At 36.8% G+C, this 16,077-nt stretch overlaps 1 protein-coding gene across 6 annotated transcripts in view; it reads right to left on the bottom strand.

Annotated features, from left to right (window-relative positions):
- LOC127957802 (peripheral-type benzodiazepine receptor-associated protein 1) overlaps positions 1 to 16,077 on the bottom strand; it is a 96,148-nt gene that overhangs the window by 45,718 nt on the left and 34,353 nt on the right. The gene's annotated exons all lie outside the window — the stretch shown is intronic.

Raw genomic sequence — 16,077 nt, 5'->3', positions numbered from 1 at the left:
TTAAAGGGGAACACGAAAACGGCCGCGCTCATACTCTAAAAGTGCCAATTTTAACAAGCTATAAAAATGATCTGTAAGGTATTTTGAGCTAAAACTTCACACACACTCTCTGGGGACATCAGAGACTTATTCTACATCTTGTAAAAGGGGTCACCTCTAAACCAAACAGACAACATTGTGGTAATTCTGTATACAGCAACTCTCTAATTAACAGCTTCAGTCCTCCCTCTGAAAAACCCACTACATAATATGACTAAAAAACACCAACAAACAATAAATAATTGAAACGCTCAGCATCAAACTATCAGAAATTTGAGCAGAACGTCAGAGATGCTCCATCAGCGCTCCTCTCTCTTTGCTCTTTATTGCTCATCTTGTAGCTGGCGAATCTGAAGGGTGACAGCTTTGATTTCAGCAGAGCGTGTGTGTTTAGTGCATGTCACGCCAGCTGGATCTGGTGTCTCTTCAACAGTCAGCGATGTTCAGCCTCAATCTGAGATTCTGATGATTTTAACAATGCATTGCTTTCTGTTAAAGAATTTAATCCCTTTATTCAGCAAGGACACATTCAGTTGATCTGAAATAATGGTTTTCTAATGTCACAAAAGATTTCTATTTCAAATAAATGCTGTTCTTTTGAACTTTTTTTTTAAACACATCAGTTTCCACAACAATATTCATCCGCATAACTGCTTCTTTTACACTGATAATAATCAGAAATGTCTTTGAGCGGTAAATCATCATATTATTCTGATTTCTGAAGAGCATGTGACACTGAAGACTGGAGGAATGATGCTGGAAATACAGCGGCGCATCACAGAAATAAATTGCATTTCACAATTTATTCAAATATAAAATTGTAATAATATTGTATATTTTTTTCTATATTCTTGATAAAATAAATGCAACCTTGGTGAGCAGATGAGATTTCTTTAAATAATATATTTTTTTTTTTTTTATAATAATGGGCTTAATATTACAATGCATACACAAAATGTTGAATTTAAAATGTGTAAATATCACGTACACAAAATCGCACTAGGCAGAACCACTTCTGAGATAATGGACAATTACTAAAATAAGTTCATAAAATAAGTCTTATTTTATCATAACTGAAAGCAAAAGGCACATCACAGAGCATCAAAATTACAGTGCTCCAATTACAATCAATTTCACTCTATGTGGATGCCTTGGCAATATACACACAGCTTCACAGTTGATCTGATTTAGTTGAATCCCATCACACTGTTTTGCTGTTGTCGACTGGGTGTTACTATTGCATCAGATCAAATACAAACAAGCTGCTCATTCTGATTGTACAGATGCCAATCCAGACGTCTGCTGAGTGCAACTGGGATGCAATCCCTCTAGAGTCAATATGCATGATCAGATTTAGAGCCAAAGAGACAGACTCCACAAACAAACTGAGAAAAGATGCCCTCTTCATCCACAATGCAGGCCTACGCAAGTCATTTAGAAGCAGTCCACTCACAGATCTGTGAATTCACACACATTAACATGCATGAGACAGCAATGCAGTTCTCCATCCAGGAATAAATGCTGTTCATCTGAGCATCTGCCGCGCTCTCTTTCTCCTCTAATGACCGAACCGAAACCAGACGTCAGAGACTGCCAGGACGTCCAGATGCCAGGCGGACAGGTGCTCAGCGTCCAGCATTTGGGATCATCATTTTAATTGCTTTGAAAGAATGACCTGTTTACTACACCAGATGGAGGGATTAATTACTCTTACATATTAATTCTTACTTTTAGTTACAGTGACAGGACTTTTGGTTACTATCTATTAGGTCTGCATATTTGTGGATAAAAATGTTTGTTTTCTAATAAAAACTACAATTTAGTGCAATTTACAAATTAACATTCAGGTTTGTAAAAAGGCCTGCTCAATTTGGCCATAATGTTGTGATTATATGATGATAAAGCAATATGGCTAATAATAATAATAGTTGTTGTTGTTATTGGTTAGGGTTAGGTTACAACAGTATTTTACAACCATATTTAAAATGTTATTTTTTTATTGATATTTTTATAATTATAATAATAATTATTATTATTAACAACAACAACAACAATAATAATAATAATGATTATCTTTTATATTTATTTCATTATTTGATTTTGTATTTTATCTCCTCAGTCTAGTTCGAGGCAGTTCTTGTATTTGTTTCTGTTTGTAAAAAAAATAAATAAAATAAAATAATTAAATTATTATTATTATTTTTTTTATTTTTTTGTCACAGCCTTTGTGATTTGATCAAGCAACATCACAATTTTGGTTTTATTCTGATTAATTGTTCAAGGCTGCACGAATCAGATATATTATTATTATTAATAAAATTATTATTTTTAACAACAACAACACTAATAATTTACTTTGACTACTTTAATTATTTATTTGTTTTTTCTTTGTATTTTTTTCCTTAGATCAAGGTGGTTATGGTATTTGTCTCTGTTTATTGTTATTAAGATCAAAAATAAATAAATAATTAATTTTATTTAAATTAAATTAATTAATGTTTTTTTTATTTATTTACATTTTTCTCATGAAATCTATTTTATTTTTTACAATTGTGCAGCCCTATTATCTTACAGCTCCAAAACACTGTAAAGGAATAAACTGCATCACATGAATAAATTAAATGTTTAAATATATCCAAATAAAAACTATTATTTTAATTTGATAGAAATTTTGCACAATATAGCTGTTTCTACTGTATTTGTCTGCATATGGCTGTAGTTAATGTATTTACACTGAAAAAAAAAATCTTTAAAGTGCACTGAATTTCTTCTTAAGGCATATTAAAGGTGACACCAAAATAAGTAATCACCAAAAAAATCATCTTCTTTTGGTTTATTACAACAATATGAAACAATACAAGACCCCAATAAAAGCCACCACTGCTGAATTATAATATTCATGAGAGTCATTCTGCAGTCATACAGGTCTGACATTATCTTAAACACACTTTAAGTAATGTTTAAGAGCGCTGTCAATCAGCTGTGAAAGCGATTCTGTCTGAATCCGCTGTGATTGGTCGGTGCACTCACATGTGACTCTTATCCGAGCGCTCGTGTTTCCCGCCGGGGCTGTTGGGAGATGATTGATGCCTGCTCGTTACGGCAGGACCATCCTTTTGTCCTGATTATAGACGGGTCGCACTGCTCTACAGTAATAGCTGCATCTCAGATGTGAAAGGTCTTGGAGCAAAGCTCATCTCCATTAAAACACAAACCTCCATTAGCAGCATAATGGAGTCGACAGGGGTTCCCCGCGCACAGATGGGCTTTCTGCTCCAAGCAAGGGAAAACACAGAGTGAATTCTCAACAAAATGTCTACATATTTCACCCTAAAACAAAAACAAATGACGTTTTGAGATTAATGAATATAAGGCTTATTTTAGTACAATGAAAGCTTTTGCATTTTGACATTATTTCCATGACAATTCATTCTAAGATACTGTATTACAGTAATGACAATCTAACGTGAATAACATCAAGAAAGAGCGAGAATGACAAAAAAACAAATAAATAAGTAAAACATCTACGCTTTAGGGAAATGTGTTTAATAGTTCCAAAAATGCAAAAAAAAACTTTTAATGGTTATTAAAGAGGCTTCATTTTCATTATGCAAAGTATAATCTCTTATTTTTGTCACATCTACAATATCACCCTGAATGTGGTTTATGATTTATAATGTGCATCAGCCAACGGCATTTTGACATTATTTTGAAGACAACTCATTCTAAAATACTATATTAAAGTCATGTTAATCTAATGAGAATCACATTCAGAAAGAATGAGAAATGAGAGTTACAAAAAAGGGAATAAATAAAATGTCTATGCATCAGGCAAATGCACTTAGTAGTCCAAAAATGATGTAAAAAAAAAAAAAAAAAAAAAAAAAATAGGCTAACGGTTATAAAATAGCCTTTATTTCCTTTATGCAAAATAATAATAATAATAAAAATATATATATATATTTTGTATACTTTAGGATCAGGGTGAATAAGTTCTTAATGTCAATGTAATGCTAATTAAATGCTGAATTCCCTAAAAACCCAATGATTTATGATTTATAATGCATATCATTCCATTAGACAAGATTTTCAGGATATACGAGACACAAATGAGAAGGAAAACACTCATTAGCTGCGTGTCATTAATTTTACACAGAAGTCATATATCATTCCTTATTCATCTCTCGTTCTCTTTCTCACACACACACACACACACGAGTTTACTCTCACTATTATACTCTATCATTAATATTTTCCAGTAAATATCTCTTGACGACCTGTTGGAGCAATTAATTATGAGATTATTTTGTTTATGTCTTAATTTGCATTTAACTATGACACACACCATATGCTGTTGGATTCGCTTCTCTTAAATTAAATAGTTTACTTAACATCCCGTGATGTTTAATGGATTAAAAATTATTTTAAGGGTGGTGTTGGCGCAGTGGATAAGACACATGCCTTTGGTGTGAGAGACCCGGGTTCGAATCCACTGTGAGACACCAATGTGTCCCTGAGAAAGACACTTAACCCCTAGTTGCTCCAGAGGCATGCGACCTCTGACATATATAGCAATTGTAAGTCGCTTTGGATAAAAGCGTCAGCTAAATGAATAAATGTAAATGTATTTATTTTATAACTATTTTAAAATCAGATCATGATAATATTTTTTTTTATTTTTATTAAATTATTGTTTTTTATAATGAAAATTTCACAAGTTTTAATATATATTTCTATTTATTCTGCATTGGCATTTCTATCACAGTCTAATAACCTATATAACAACAATATTAAAAAGTACAACTTTTTATCTCACAATTCAGACATTTTTCAGTGTGCAGGTCATACTTTTTTCTCAGAATTCCGAGTTCCCTTTCAGTTGGTCACTCTCGGCGCCACGTCGGTGACCGACAAAAATGAGATATTGCTTCTATAGACCAATCTACTTCGAGAGTAAACTACATGAGCCAATGCACATTGGCATGCAATTATTGCATCCAGCTGCTGCTGATCACAGCGTGAGTATAAGAAGGCAGCAGGTGCAATGCATACCAGGTTTTTGCTTCGAAGCCGAGTGACACTATGACACTACGGTGAACTGTGAGTTCAGCACTCTCTGGGTAGATTCCTGTGTTGGTGAGACAGCATTTCAGCGGCGGTCGTTCCAGTGTCGAGTGGGTTGCACACTTCAGGCTGCACTACCTCCTGTCGTGTTGCAAGCGGCCATCTCCCCTTTGCGCCTCAGCACTAAAAGAGCATTTTAGTCTAATTTCCTCTAAAAGAGCTCCACGGGTGCATCTGTATAAAGACGACGGATCTACCTTTTAAGGATGACGTTTTACCAATGCATTTCTGCATATGGTCGCTACCTGGCACCGGGTGATGGTCATGATCGCTGCCTCACGCGTCTGGGCGTCAAGTACGCTAAGGTGGCTTTTGTGGAAGCGTCATGTTCTCATTGTGGGAAAATTACCATCTCAGAGCTGCGAACCAGGCTCCGCTACCTTCAGGGGGCAGAGTCCTGCTGCCTCTGCCGCAATCTGGGGCTCGTTCTGGTGGACAGACGAGAATCACTTCCGGCAGTAGCGTGGGTGGTTTGAAGGTCACAGTGGTGGCAAACCCTGCAGGGAACCAACCAGATGTCAATCTCAGCATCAGAGGGATAGCTGTCGGATGAAGATTTGGCTGCGCTGCCAACCCTCTGGGACAGTGGCAAAGCCTGAGTCGGACCCCGAAATGGCAGCTATGCTTTCCCAGGCTGCCGAGAGGGTAGGGCTTGAGTGGAATCCTCCACCACGTCCCGAGCCCTCGAGGCTGGATGATTGATTTTGTGCGCTGGTTCTCAGTGCCCCACCCCAGTGCCTTTCTTTCCGGAAGTGCATGAAGAGCTCACCAAATCATGGACGGCACCTTTTACTGCCATAAACCGGCCAGTGGGCTCCTCCTCCCTCACCACCCTCGATGGTGGTGCAGCGAAGGGGTATTCGGGAATCCCGTCGGTGGAGCGGGCAGCAGCGGTGCAATTGTGTCTTAGGTCCGCCTCCTCCTGGCATGGAGACCCGGTGCTTCCCTGGGTCGTGCGATGTACCTGCTTGTGGTCCAGGAGCGCCATCTCTGGCAGAAGGTCTGGTTCCTCAATGCCCCTGTGTCCTAGACCAATAAAAATACTCGACAAAAGAGCAATTTCCCTTTTCTCTGGGTCCAAGGATATGAGGTCTACCTGAGTGGCTCCGAACCGTCTCCAAATCAGCTGGACCATCAGTCCCCGATTGCGATCGTGCTTTCCTTTCTGCAGCATTCTAGTGGTGGAAATTATGATTCTTTCTAGTGATTTGTTCATTTTCAGTTCGTTCACCAAAATGATTCGTTCAGAATCGTTCACTGATTCGTTCAGTGACCATTTCTTCGTATTACACAAAATAAGCCAGCAGATAGCAAAAAAAAGTGTATTATGTTGTTATGTCTTAAGTCAACGAACGTATTCACTTGTTGCAAAAACTGATCTGGCTTTATTAAAATGTGTGTATAATCGCATTCAATATATAAAGTCTAATTAAGTTGTTCAGATGAACAAAGCACAAGGTTTTCTTGCCTAAATAGCATTTTAATTGTTTGGTCAGACAGTTTGTATATTATATATTCACATTCATCAATCGTGGATTAAACGTGGAGTTGCTAAATATCAAAACAAGCGTATGTGCACAGTACAGTATAACTGCGCATTTTTGCGAGATTGACATGCTAAATGGCAGACTGACCCGGTTTACTCTCATTCATTTCGTTCACGAACGAGATAAGCTATGTACCAGTTCATTTCATTCACGAACGACATGTATCCGTTCATTCAGCTCGTTCACGAATGACATGTGTGCCAGTTCAGTCATTTCATTCACGAACGAGATTTACTAAATCATTCAACTCATGCACGAACGACATGTGCTTTGCCGATTGAGAAACGTGATTGGTAAACGGTTTGCCAGAATATACCCTGACCATCAGGTCAGTCATTTCATTCACGAACGAGATGTATCATTCAACTCGTGCACGAACGACATGTGTGCCAGTTCAGTCATTTCATTCACGAACGATATGTATCAGCTCATTCAACTCATTCACGAACGACATGGGTACCAGTTCAGTAATTTCGTTCACGAACGATAAGAGCTCTAGATCTAGTTCAGACTCATATGAAACTCGTTCATTGAAGGGCGTAATTCGTTCACTACATTCAACAAATCAAATACTCTGTCACATCTCATACTCGAAGGCTATTGGCTCGATGTTGAGTAATTCTTTGACAGGATGAAACAGTTGTTACCCGGTTCACTGAGCTGCGCATGCGCTGCTTATAGCGCCGCGCTGCTGTGGAGGGAGGAACTTCACTGAACGAGAAATATGAGTCAGTGGATTACGTGAACGAGAACGATTCGTTCACCTAAAAGATTCGTTCAAAAAGAACGATTCGTTCACGAACGACACATCACTACAGCATTCACAAGTAACATGACCTCGTGCATGGGAAGTCTTTGGGTAGGTATGTAGGGCAGGGTACCGAACTTCAATACCTTTATGGTATCAGAAAAAGAAGGTCTCAGAAAAAGTGCTATATAAATGTAATAAATTATTATTATTATTTTCAGACTGGAGCGAGTTACTGATGATGACTTCAGAAAAGCAGAGGAGTTTGTTAAAGTCATGAAGCTACTGTATACTTCAACACTTTGCATGTCCGCTGAAAGGATTCCAACATTGGGTCAGATTCTGCCCATCTTGGGGAAACCTGAGAACCACTTCACTATAAGTGCAGAGGACTCCACATTTACTAAATGCATCAAAGAAAAAATCTGGGGTGATCTTTCAAAAAGGTACTAATTGAGTATCATAATCCTACTGATTTCTCAATTGTTTTCATAAGGTACACTCTGAAATCTAACTTCTATACTATGTTCTTGTCTTGCAGGAGGAGTGCATTCAGCAGTTTTTGGAGGAAAGCATGGCCTTAGACCCAAGATTTAAATCAAGAGTGGCAGATGCAGTGTGGGACAGAGTAGAGAAGGAGCTGATTAGTAAGGCCACACATCATCAGGTGTGTTTAATTTTCTTATTACTGGTAATCTTTCTCTACCCTCTTCCATTGTAAATTAAATAAATGTACATGATACCTGGGTTTCCACCAAATATAGAACAAAGGTGAAAGGACCCAGGCTCAGCAGCCCGATGAAGACAATGAAGAGGCAGTAAGTGATGAAGACTTATCTGATGAAGCTTGTTCAGCGCCAGTGGCAACACAGCAACAGGTAAATATATACAGACATCCTGTTTCTTCCTGCTTCACTTTCAGAAGAAAATGAAAAATGTATTTTGCCATTTTTTTCTGTTTGTAGAAGTGGGCAAAGCTTTCTGCCCTTGAGGAGATTTTTGCAAGACATGGCAATAAAAGTAACAGCCAACAGTATGACCAGCACCTCAGAAGATTCAGGAGGAGATACAGCTCTACAGAGGTTTGCCGTGTACACTCTCTACAGTGAATCCAGCGACCTGGTGGTGAAGTATGAAGGACACAGTGCCAATGCTATCCAGCTTGGCAGCCAGGTACCTCTGAGTACAAGGCCCAATCCCAATTCTATTTTAGGATTAGAACACCACTACCATGACGTCACACGCCATCATTCGTCATCTAGCTCTTACAATACGCATATATACTGGTGTGCATTAGAGCCTTTAATTATCGTTCTGTTGGAATGAGCTTTTTACTGACACACACACATATCAGAAATCGCGCAGCTCACACGTCCCTTCGCCATGGTTGCTGTATCACCGCTGAGCTGCCGGGTCACCGGCTCGGCTTCGAAGCAAAAACCTTGTATGAATTGCACCTGCTGCCTTCTTATACTCACACAGTGATCAACGGCAGCTGGATAAAATAATTGCTTTTCAATGTGCATTGGCTCATTTAGTTTACACTCAAAGTAGATTGGTCTATCAAAGCGATATCCCATTTTTGTCTGTCACCGACGTGGCATCTCCGTTATTAATTGTGAGATGTAAACTCAGAATTCTGATTTAAAGAAGTCCTAGATGTAAACTGGCAATTTCGATTCATACAAATTAATATAATTTGTATATACCTCACAATTACAAGTTAATAATTGTGAGATTCAGATTCTGCAAGGTCAGAATTCTGAGGAAAAAAGAGAGAAGTGAACTCGCAATTTCAGACTTTTTTTCATAATTCTGTCCTTTTTCCGTAGCAGGTTGACGTCTCTTAATTAATAACTTGCAATTGAGAGATATAGCTTGCAATAATAAAAAAAAATCTGAAATTGCAAGTGCATTTCCAACAATTCTAACTTACAGATGCAATAAGTAACTTGCAGCTGCGGGTTTATGAATCACAATTCCAAGTTTTTTTCAGAAATACTCAATTCAACTTCACTTATTTTAAACTTAATAATTCTAAAACATAAAACAATTTTTGTTTAGAAACATATTCCCATGTTTGTGTGAAATATTCCTTTAATCACTGCTCCTGATGACTGCTGGCTGTCTGCATGTTTTTTTAATTTTTTTTATTTATTTTTTTTAGCGCATTTGACAAACAGACCGCAGGTGTGGGAAGATTCAGGCGGAGAAAAGACTGTCTGCTGGAGTTCCCATCATGCCTCTCTCTCTCTTCCTCTCTAATCAACGCAGATACAAACAGAAATAATTGAAGGCTGGGTGCCGCTTTCAAACACATGCTGACCCGGTGACAAGTCTGGAGGCAGTTTCCATGGCAACGCCACTTTTAAGCCAGCGTTCCATCAGCCATTTCTGCTAAAGGCCACCTAGTTTGTGACTCTGGGGAAATAACATTAACAAACACATAACGAATGAAGCGCAGGTGGCGACCCCTGCGTGTGAGGAGAGACACAGGTGGAGCTGTTCTCAGATCAGTGACGACACAATCATCTGCACACAAATGTTTCAGGGCTCTTTTATGAAGTGTGTCGGCCCCTGGGTTACCAGCACAAAGACTCTCCTTTAACAAATTGGGCTGTTTCAGCCAAGTACTCCACGGGAAGTCAATTAATCAGACCGAATTCAACACAGAGAAAAAAGCCCATCTAACAAAGCTCTGCCGGAGTAAATCTGAGCTCGTTATTGTGCCATATTGTCAGTGACTAACTGACCTTGAAAGAAAAAAGATGAAATAAATGGAATGAATTTATAATGCGTGGAATACATTTTGAACTGGAGAACAGTACATAAATACTACAAATTAGGCAGTGAACAAATGCGTTAAGTCCGTAAAACTGGTTTGTTAAAACTTTTAATGAGTTAAAGGAATAGTTTGCCTGAATTCTGTCATCGTTTACTCATCTTAATGTCATTTCTTCCATTAAAACAAACACAGCTAATTAAATTTACCGCAGAGCCATGAATTGCATATTTTTCTGTTGCTTTTGCATCCTTTTTGGAGCATGAAGAGTCAATTCTGTGACAAATTGCTTACGCTCCTCTATTGCAAGTAATTTCAGATAAAAATGCAGTTAAAATGCATTAATGTAAACAGAAATGAAACTGCAAATTGTAAGCTTTACTAAACTTTGCTAGAGCCCTATGATTTCATTTGAGAAAATCTATCATTTTATCACTTACACACAGAAACTTTAAAACAATTTAACTTTAAATTGTTGAAATTGTTACAGAAACTGTACTTTTACAAGTAGTAGTAGTAATAATAATAATAGTAATAATTATAATGTCAAACCTTTGTTGTGCAGCAATATGTTTGAAAAAAGGCATTGTTTATTCTTAATTTACTGCATATTAAAAGATTTAATGTTTATGTGTTGTCTAAATATTTATTAATTTTAAAAAAATGATAAAAAAATTTAAAAACGTTATTTTTGTTACACTTTTAATAAATTGTTGTTATATTGTATACGTTTTATGATTTAAATTAATTTAAATATATGTTTTGATCACTAACATTAAAATTAAGTTCAGAAAAACTAAAATGAGGACCAACAATATTAATAATGATAATAATAATAATAAACTATTTAAATAAATTTAAAGAAAAAAATGGCATTTGAAATTCATAGGGCTTTTCTCTACAAAAGATATACAATCTTAAATATTACTGAAAAAGAACTTAAATAAAGGGTTGGAAATACACGAGGGTGAGTAAATAATGGCAGGATTTTCATTTTTAGGTGAATTATCACTCACAACTCAAAAGTCACTCTACAGTGCCGTTAAACTCCAGCAGTGAGAAGCGAATGATAAGTCCAGAATATGTCAGTGCATCGATTTTGATGCGACAGTCAAACTGTGACATGTCAGAAACACTCAAATAGACACACCGTCTAGAGCTGGAGTGGGATTTTAAACATATTCAGTTTGGGTGAGAGTGAGAGATGGACAGACAGACATGTCTAATCATTTTCAGAGCAGCATAAAAACATCCTGACACACACAAACACACACACTCGAAAGCTGAAGAAACGGAGCGAAAACGGGAAGGCAGAGATAAATAGAACGATACAAATGAGGATGGCAGGTGCACCTGCTAGTTTGTAACTTCTTAAAAACTGAAAATCAAAGTGATACAAAGAATGCATGAAAGAAACATCTGCTGTGAATCTTTAGACATCTAACTTATCAGAAGTATAAGCTAGTCTATTTTTGTCTCCAGAAAACAAAAATATGAGGAAAAATTCACAATGTCACGTAACAAAACAGACTGACTGTAACTAGGATTACAGATTAGTGCTGTCAAACGATTAATCACGATTATTGCATACAAAATAAAAGTATGTGCGTGTTCTCTGTATATATATATATATATTATGTATATATAAACATATATACACATATATACACATACTATATATACACATACTTACAGTATATATTTTGAAAGTATCTATTTATAAGTTGCCAAAGTAACATTTCTCACTTTGTTCTAAAAGGTTCTATGGATGTCCAAGGGTACATCAGATGCCCGTTTGCCACAAGTTGCTATGATTATTTAAGGTCTTCATGAAAAGTCATACTTTGGTTGAAATTTCTCAAAGGTAGTGTTAAACAACACCGTTTTTACCTTGTCAAAATCAGCTCTGTTTACAGCGATCCGTTTTGTTGCATGTTCCTTTAAATGCAAAATTTTGCATCCGATTACCCCTTTAAAGATACAATTTGTAAGATATTTGCAGTAAAATATGCAAAAACCACTAGGCTAGTGTTATATATTTTGTCCAGCTGATTACTAACAATATCTCTTATGTTTTGAACTACTTTTTCCCAAATTCTAAACAGTGACACAGGGCAGTGCAGTCGCCTGTTAAAGATGTCAGTTACCCTTTTTTACTGCCTTTACTGACGTAGAAACCACATGACAACAGTGTCATGGACAAATGAAGTAGTGTCTAGTGTCCTGCAAACCACTAGCTTGCTTCAAGCAGTTCTTTATTTAATTCTTCTTGCACGTTTTATGTTGGATTGTGTTACTTATTTATGGAACATAATTACTGTTTACCGTCTGCCGCTGGTTCTGTCAACAAGGACAGCTCCCTTAAATGTAAGCGTACGGGCCAAGCGTACTATTATAACGATAAACAAGATTAGTATTATGGGGCATTCACGCCAAATGCGGGGCATCGCGACGCTAGACCCGCTCGAGGACGCGTCTGATCCAGAGCAAATCATTGAACTCATGTTTGCTATGTATGCCCTATTATCATGTTTGAATGTACACGAGTGTATATATGTGTTGAACAAGTGGTAATTGTTTTCATATCGTCTGATTGATGGCCGTCAGCGGTTGGGTAGAAGACAACAAATCCCATCATTCCACGCTCTGTCTTAGCATCATCAAACCACGCGATTGTTATTGTTTTGATAGTGCGCCCTCTAGTGGTAGGTCCTACAGCCTGTACCTTTAAAGGTTCTTCACAGAACCATCGAGGCCTATAAAGAAGCTTTTTTTTATGAATGTATCTATACTTCTTGAAAAATAAGCATGCACTTCCCTTCTTAAATTACTGTGTAGATGCACATGACCAAATCTGCCTCTCGCAGGTCAAACGAAAACACAGGTATCAGCATTTTACCATCAACAAACCCCCAGAGACGAGAAACCATGAGCAGACCGGCTGTTATGAACAACACAATAATAAAACGTGTGTGTGTGTTTGAGTTTTCCTCACTTTCCTTTGCTTTTACAGAGGGTATGGAAAGTATTCAGACCCCCTTACATTTTTCACTCTTTGTTATTTTGCAGCCGTTTGCTAAAATCATTTAAGTTACATTTTTTCCTCATTAAATGTACACACAGCACCCCACATTGACAGAAAAACACATAATTGTTGACATTTTAGCAGAAAAACTGGAATATCAAATGGTCCTAAGTATTCAGACCCTTTGCTGTGACACTCATATATTTAACTCAGGTGCTGTCCATTTCTTCTGATCATCCTTGAGATGTTTCTATACCTTCATTTGAGTCCAGCTGCATAGTGTAACAATGAGTGTTATATTGTATTAACTGTGGTTACAATTATTCATGAGATTGTACAATGCATTATAAGGTGCACAACATGGCATACTTAATGCATTAAAACTAGAATATAATGAAAAAAATTAAGAATTTTACTGTACAATTGTAAAATTAGAATAGCAATTATTTAGTTGTTCTTAAATTCAATCTTTTCAAACGTTCAACCAACAAGCTTTTATTTTCAGGGAAACCTTCAAGAAGCCCTTAAAGCCTCTCGTGTAAACAGCAGTTGCTTTATAAGCGCTTCATATCCTGATCTAAATGTTATTTTGATGAGATTGTGCAGCACTAGTATTAGCAGCGTGACACTGATATTTCAAACACAGCCAAACACTGAAGGTCACACAGCTCAGTCTTCACTAACACTTGTGTTTCGGACGAAACGGTGCTTGACATTCACAATCAGAAACGTCTACACAAAATTACTGACCTTTTCTTGAAGCAATGCAAAGAGACGACAGTATAAAATGCAATCAGATGTGGTCATGCTGGATTTAATAACTGAACATCAGCATCTCTGCATGTCCACGAGGAACACAGTCAGGTGCGTTAGCTAAAGACTGCTGGAGCGACAGTAAACGCATGTGTGCGTACGAGAGGTCGCTCATTAAATAAGCACCGGGGGCCATTAACTCCACCAGAAAGAGCTTTAGTTAACCTAACATTCAATAATAAACTGATATATGACTGATAGCTCAGAGACGATGCTGTGTACGGCTGTGATAAGAGTGTCTGCGTCCTAAAATATACTCAGACAATAAAGCTCATTATTTTCATCCCTTCTCCCGTCTCATTCAATCAAACATCCTGTGATTTGTTTCCATTAAAAACAAAACGGGACGCATTTGTCTAAAGTGTCAGAATATAAATTAGAATTGGATATTAGCGTCCCTGCTTCTGTGAACAATCGCCACATCTGCATAACAATGAGACGCTGCTCGTGTTTTGATCCGCCATCGTGGAGTTTTATTCCAAAAATTCTCCCTCAAGGGAATTCCTGTTGTACTAAGAATTCCATATCCTCGCTGTCTGAATGCTTTGGAATGCAGGGAAATTTCATTTCACCATCTAAATTGGATCTGGACTTGCGTCGTCTGGCTCTGGAGTGGATGTGATGGGCGAGATGTGATTTCCATCGCTAGCAGGGAAAAGCCTTTGGCACTACGCAATAATCGTCTTAGAAATGGCGACTGTCTGGACTGAGAAGAATTTAATTTAGGAGAAACCTTCATTTGGTGTAAGAAGAGCTTCCAGAAACATCCACAACTGTTGGAAACCTTTCAGTGTCGTATAGAAATATAAGCACATCTTGTTAGTCCTTCGCTCTGATGATACAGTGAAACTAAAGCTCATAACAGTCTTCAGAAATAAACCTGCTCTTCTTGTGTTTTCTCTCCTTTAATAATCGTAACACAAAGCGTAACCTGATTTTTATAAATAAGGAATTCAGAGCTGTTCTGTTCAGCAAAGTTACATGATATCTCGAATGCTTACAAAAGCAGTGGAAGCCACATTATTATGTGATTTCATATTTTGATTTGTGGAATTCACAGACAGGGATTGTTCCAGTGAAGGTTTCATTCAAAACATTAGCACAATGTTAAAGGTTAAAACCTATAATCATGCTAGCCAGCCAGTGATGTAAATTAACAATTAGTGGCAATCCAAAAAAAAATAAATAAAATAAAAAAAAAAAAAAAATATATATATATATATATATATATATATATATATATTTTTTTTTTTTTATTATATATATATAAATATATATATATATATATATATATATATATATATATATATAATAAATAAATAATAATAATATATATATATATATATATATATATATATATATATATATATATATATATATATATATATATAATAAAATGCATATGTCCCATGCCAACTTGGTTTTTAAACAGAAAATGTAATAAGTTGGCTAACTAGTGACTTTTGCCATGTTTGCTGGACTGTGACATAAATTATCAACATAAATTACCAAATTGTCAATTCTAAATAAATAAATAAAATGAAATAAAATATTTATTTTTGATATGTCGCCTGACAACAGCTGTTTTGTATTGAAAACTAAAAATTGAAATAAACAAGAGCCTTTCGCCATGTTTTCAGGCCTGTGACATAAAATGAACAACTACTGGCAATCCAATACACACCCAGAACTAATTTTAAGTTAAAAAGTACTCCTTACTCTCACCCTAAATTCACTGTGTGCTACCTGGAGTAAAAACGACTGCATTAATATTCTGTGCTGCCTTTCATCTGACTTCAAACAGACGCGTATCTGCTCAGCTCCCCTCAACGCAGTCCTTTAAGTTCTTGAAGTTTTCGAGGTTTAAGTGGTGTTTTTTCCTCGCTGCCTGATCCAGAGCTCGTTCTCTCGGAGTCAGAGCTGGATAATAACTGGCTTCCTGTGACCTACATCCACACAATGAGCCACGCCGTCATATTTTCCACACTTGAGCAGTGAA

Source organism: Carassius gibelio, chromosome B5 (genome assembly GCF_023724105.1).
Source record: "Carassius gibelio isolate Cgi1373 ecotype wild population from Czech Republic chromosome B5, carGib1.2-hapl.c, whole genome shotgun sequence".
NCBI classification, from domain to species: Eukaryota; Metazoa; Chordata; class Actinopteri; order Cypriniformes; family Cyprinidae; genus Carassius; species Carassius gibelio.
Note: the sequence above shows the minus strand (reverse complement) of the source record. Positions and strands in the feature narration are given on the sequence as shown.